Source organism: Pan paniscus, chromosome X (assembly GCF_029289425.2).
Source record: "Pan paniscus chromosome X, NHGRI_mPanPan1-v2.0_pri, whole genome shotgun sequence".
NCBI lineage: Eukaryota > Metazoa > Chordata > Mammalia > Primates > Hominidae > Pan > Pan paniscus.
Genome location: NC_073272.2, coordinates 92,958,603 through 92,964,488, shown reverse-complemented (window position 1 = coordinate 92,964,488; position 5,886 = coordinate 92,958,603). Strand labels below are relative to the sequence as shown.

The following is a 5,886-nucleotide window of genomic DNA, read 5'->3' as shown; positions in this document are numbered from 1 at the left end:
ATCCAGTCTATCATTGATGGGCATTTGGGTTGATTGTAAGTCTTTGCTATTGTAAATAGTAGGGCAATAAATATACGTGTGCATGTGTCTTTATAGTAGAATGATTTATAATCCTTTGGATATATATCCAGTAATAGGATTGCTGGGTCAAATGGTATTTCTGGTTCTAGATCTTTGAGGAATCACCACGCTGTCTTCCACAATGGTTGAACTAATTTACTTTCCCACCAACAGTGTAAAAGCATTCCTATTTCTCCACAGCCTCACCAGCATCTGTTGTTCCCTGACTTTTTTTTTTTTTTTTTTTGAGGGGGGCGATGGAGTCTCTGTTGCCTGGCTGGAGTGCAGTGGCATGATTTCGGCTCACTGCAACCTCCACCTCCTGGGTTCAAGCGATTCTCCTGCCTCAGCCTCCCGAGTAGCTGGGACTACAGGCACGTGCCACCACGCCCAGCTAATTTTTGTATTTTTAATAGAGACAGGGTTTTACCATGTTGGCCAGGATGTTCTCAATCTCTTGACCTTGTGATCCACCCTCCTCGGCCTCCCAAAGTGCTGGGATTATAGGCGTGAGCCACCACACCCGGCCTTCCTGACTTTTTAATGATTGCCATTCTAACTGGTGTGACATGGTATCTCATTGTGGTTTTGATTTGCTTTTCTCTAATGACCAGTGATGATGAGCTTTTTTTCATATGTTTGTTGGCCGCATAAATGTCTTGTTTTGAGAAGTGTCGGTTCGTATCCTTCACCCACCTTTTAATGGGGTTGTTTGTTTTTTTTCTTGTAAATTTGTTCAAGTTTCTTGTAGATTCTGGATATTAGACCTTTGTCAGATGGGTAGCTTGCAAAATTTTTCTCCCATTCTGTAGGTTTCCTATTTATTCTGATAATAGTTTCTTTTGCTGTGCAGAAGCTCTTTAGTTTGATTAGATCACATTTGTCAATTTTGGCTTTTGTTGCCATTGCTTTTGGTGTTTTAGTCGTGAAGTCTTTGTCCACGCCAGTGTCCTGAATGGTATTGCCCAGGTTTTCTTCTAGGGTTTTTGTGGTTTGGGGTTTTACATTTAAGTCTTTAATCCATCTTGGGCTAATTTTTGTATAAGGTGTAAGGAAAGGGTCCGGATTCAGTTTTCTGCATATGGCTAGCCAGTTTTCCCAGCACCATTTATTAAATAAAGAATTTTTTCCCCATTGCTTGTTCTTGTCAGGTTTCTCGAAGTCCAGATGGTTGTATATGCGTAGTGTTATTTCTGAGGTCCATCGGAGGCTTTTAATAGCAAAATTGTGAAGAGAAGAATTAGTGAGCATGAAGACAGGCAATTTGGTAATAGTCAGAGGAGACAAGAAAAAAAAAAAGAACAAAAAACAGTGAGGCACACCAGGGAGATCTGGAAAAGGTCCTCCAAAGGGCAAATCTATGAGTTATTGGCCTTAAAGGTGAGGCACAAAAAGAGATAGAAGTAGAAAGTTTATTCAAAATGATAAAAGCAGAGACCTTTCCAAACCTAGAGAAAGTTACTAATATTCAAGTACAAGAAGGTAATGGCACACCATGCAGATTTAACCCAAAGACGACTTCCTCAAGGCATGTAATAACAAAACTCCAAAGGTCAAGTATAGAGAAAGGATTCTAAAAGAAGCATGAGAAAAAAAAAAATAACACACAATAGTGCATCAATATGTCTGGCAGCAGATCTTTTTAGTAGAAACCTTACAGGCTATGAGAGAGTGGCATGACATATTGAAAATGCTGAAGGAAAAACTTTCACCCCAGAGTAGTATATCTGGTGAAATTATTCTTCAAACATTAAAGAGAAATAAAGACTTTCCCAGACAAACAAAACTGAGGCATTTTTATCAACACAAGATATGTCCTACAAGTAATACTAAATGGAGTACATCATTCAGGAAGAAAATAATGTTAATGAGCAATAAGAAATCATTTGAAGGTAAAAGATCACTGGTAATAGAAGGTACACAGAAAAACTCAAAATATAACACCATCAGTGTGGTGGGTAAACTACTGTTAAGTAGAAAGATTAAATAATGAACCAATAAAAAATAATAACTTCAACAACTTTTCAAGACACAGTAGCACAATAAGGTATAAATTGTAACAACAAAAGTTATAAAGTGACAGGATGAAGTTAAGACATAGAGTGTTTATTAATTTTATTTTTGTTTGTTTTTTGTTTATTCATGCAAAAAGTGTTAGGTTATTTTCACCTTAAAATAATGGTTTATAAGATATTAATAGCAAGGCTCCTGGTATCATCAAACCAAGAAAATACAATAAATACATCAAAAATAAAAAGGAAGAAATTAAATCATATCACCAGAGAAAATAACCTTCACTAAAAGGAAGGCAGGAAAGAAGCAAAAAATAAAGAGAAGACCACAAAACAAGCAGAAAGCAAATAATAAAGTGGCAGGGTAAGTTCTTACTTTTCAATAATATCATTGAATGCAAACGAACACAGAATGGCTGAATAGATAAAAAATAGCAAGACCCAATGATTTATTGCCTACAAGAAACGTACGTCACCTATAAAAAAACAGAGATTGAAAATTTAAAATATGGAAATAGATATTCCATGTCATTGGAAACCAAAAAAGGGCTGCAGTAGCTAAACTTGTGTCAGACAAAACAGATTTCAAGACAAAAACTATAAAAATAAAGAAGGACACTATATAATTGTAAAGGTATCAATGCAGCAAGAATATATAACAATTTTAAATATATGTGTACCTAATATTGGAGCACACAGATATACACAGCAAATATTATTAGAGCTAAAGAGAGAGATAGACTCCAATCTCTGGAGTCTTCAATAGCTGGACACTTCAACACCCCACTTTCACCAATAGACAGATCATCCTGACAGAAAATCAACAGGAAAACATGGAATTTAATCGTCATTATAGACCAAATAAATCAATAGATATTTACAGAACATTTCATCCAATGAATGCAGAATACACATTCTTTTTCTCAGCACACAGATTATTCTTAAGGATAGACCATATGTTAGGTCATAAAACAAGTGTGAAAACATTCAAAATATTGAAATAATATCAAGCATCTTCTCTGACCACATTGGAATAGAACCAAGAATCAATTAGAAGAGAAATTTTGGAAACTATACAAATACATGGAAATTGAACAATATGCTCCTGGGATGACCAGGGGGTCAATAAAAAAATAAGAAAAAACTTAAAAATTATTGATACAGATGATAATGGAAAGAAAACATACCAAAACCTATGATATACAGCAAAAGCAGTACTAAGAGGGAAGTTTATAGCTATAAGTGCCTACATCAAACACGAAGGAAAACATCAAATAAAAAATGTAATGATGCATGTTAAAGAATTAGAAAAGCAAGAGCAAACCAAACCCAAAATTAGTAGTGCAAAAGAAATAATAAGTGGAGAAATAAAATTGAAATTATAAATAACAATACAAGAGATCAATAAAACAAGAAGTTGCTTGTTTGAAATTTAAACAAAATTGACAAACATTTACCCAGACTAAGAGAGAGGATACAAATAAGTAAAATCAGAAACGAAAAAGAAGACATTACGACTGGTACTGAAGAAATTCAAAGGATCATTAATGGCTACTGTAAGCAACTTTGTGCCAATAAATTGGAAAATCTAGAAAAATGGACAACTTCTTAGACCCAAACACACTACCAAGACTGAATCAGGAAGAAATCCAAAACCTGAACAGACCAATAACAAGTAATGAGATTGAAGCCATGCTAAAAAGTCTTTCAGTAAAAAATAAATAAATAAATAAATAAATAAATAAATAAATAAATAAAAGTTAAAAAAAATCTGGGACCCAATGGCTTCAATGCTGAATTCTATCAAACATTTAAAGAATAAATAGCAATTTTACTTTAACTATTCTGAAAAATAGAGGAGGAGAGAATATTTCCAAACTCATCTGCGAGGCTGGTATTGCCCTTATAACAAAACCAGGCAAAGACACGTGAATAAAAGAAAACTACAGGCTAATATCTCTGACAAATAATGAAGCAAAAATCCTAAAGAAAATATTAGGAAACCAAATTCAAAAATACATTACAAAGATCATTCATCATGACCAAGTGGGATTTATCCATGTGATGCAATATATACGTCATTTTAACAGAATGAAGGACAAAAGTCATAGGATTGATTAGCAGTGTCCCACCTGTCTTCTCCTCAGACCCTGCCAGGTTGAGACACTCCCCATTTCTCCCCACGCAGCCATGGTTCAGCTGTTTTTCCTAGCCACCAGTGACTCTGTCAGCTTAAACTCGGACTACAGTCTGTGTCACTACAACCTGCCCCAAAGCACCCTGCTCATTTACAATAGCTTTGCCCAGTTTCTAGTTTAGGAGAAAGGGTATGATAAGGAAATGCTCAATGTGACCCCAGAGGATTGGTCTTTCTGTTTCAAGGGTTTGGCATTGGAGTTAGATGATGAGAATTTCATTAAATTTGCAGATAACGGCACTCTTCTCAGTGTAAGCCATGGCAACAATATGCTGACTCCAGAGGTGCTGGCAGAGGCATATGGCAAGAAGGAGTGGAAGCAGTTCTTGTTGGACACTGGAATGGCTTGCCACTCAGGAAGGTACTGTTTCATGATAACTACTTTGACTTTCCAGTAACTCTTTTAATGTGCCAGAGTGGTGGACTATTTAACAAAACCAAACAATGGTCAAAAACCCTTTTATTTTTGGAAGGATTTATTTGCTGGTATTCAACACAATTACAAAATGTCAGCTTTTAAGGAAAACTGTGGTATATATTTTCCAGAAATAAAAAGAGATCCAGGCAGATATTTGCACAGTTGTCCTGAATCTGTTAAAAAAAAAAAAAAGAAAGAAAAAAATGGCTTCAACAGCTAAAGAATACTGGGAAAACGATTGTGTTAATTACCAGTTCTCGCCGTGATTATGGTAGGTTTCTCTGAGAATATGTCATTGAGAATGATTTTGAAGACCTTTTTGACATTGTGATTACAAATGTGTTGAAGCTTGTTTTCTTCTTTCATTTACTAAGTCAGAGGCCTTTCCAGAGACTCGAGAAGAATGAAGAGCAGCAGGCACTGCCATCTCTGTAAGCCTGGCTGGTACTCCCAAGAGAATGCTGTCCACCCCTATAAAGTTCTGAAGAAAATGACTGGCAAACCTGAGCCCAAGGTTGTTTATTTTGGTGACAGCATGCATTCAGATGTTTTCCTGGCTCATCACTGTAATGGGAGACAGTCCTTATCCTGGAGAAACTGAGAGGGGATGAAGGCATGAGGTGTCAGAGGCCTAAGGATTGAGGGCCTCTAGGAAAGGAAAGAAAATATAAGGGACCAAAGGAAAAGTCTTTAAATAGTTCATCTAAAAAATTGGGCTCTTTATTGATACTGAGAAATACAGAATACTCCTTGGTTTATACATGGTCGTGTAAAAGAATCAGTATTTAGAGCACTATTGCAATCCCACGTATTGAAACAATTGCAGAATTGCCTCTGAACTACTAACTTATAAGATTCTCTTCAAGCAATTTGAAAGCACCTGGCTACTATTCAAACCTTCCATTGGTCTTATCAAATGATGAGACACTGATAATCAACTAAGTTATCTATGGAAAAATGAAGAACAATATATGCAGTAAAAAAAGTTAGTTTTCAAAAAATACTGTAAAAGGCTTTATAAGAACAAGTTTTTAATGAAAATTCACCAATAAGTTGATATTTGTCCACAGATCTCCTTTCTATATAAATCATCTTGATGTTTAACAACTCTTATTATGTTAAAATCTCTGTGTCTTAGAACTTAAGCAACCTTATTGGTATTTTCTATACCAAGAGTTTTGAGATTAGAATTCACCTGA

General features: G+C 35.4%; 1 pseudogene; it reads left to right on the top strand.

Moving 5' to 3' along the window:
- The first annotated feature begins 1,996 nt into the window (after nucleotides 1–1,996).
- LOC100973827 (5'-nucleotidase domain-containing protein 1-like) lies at nucleotides 1,997–5,629 on the top strand (annotated as a pseudogene).
- Nucleotides 5,630–5,886: the final 257 nt, after the last annotated feature.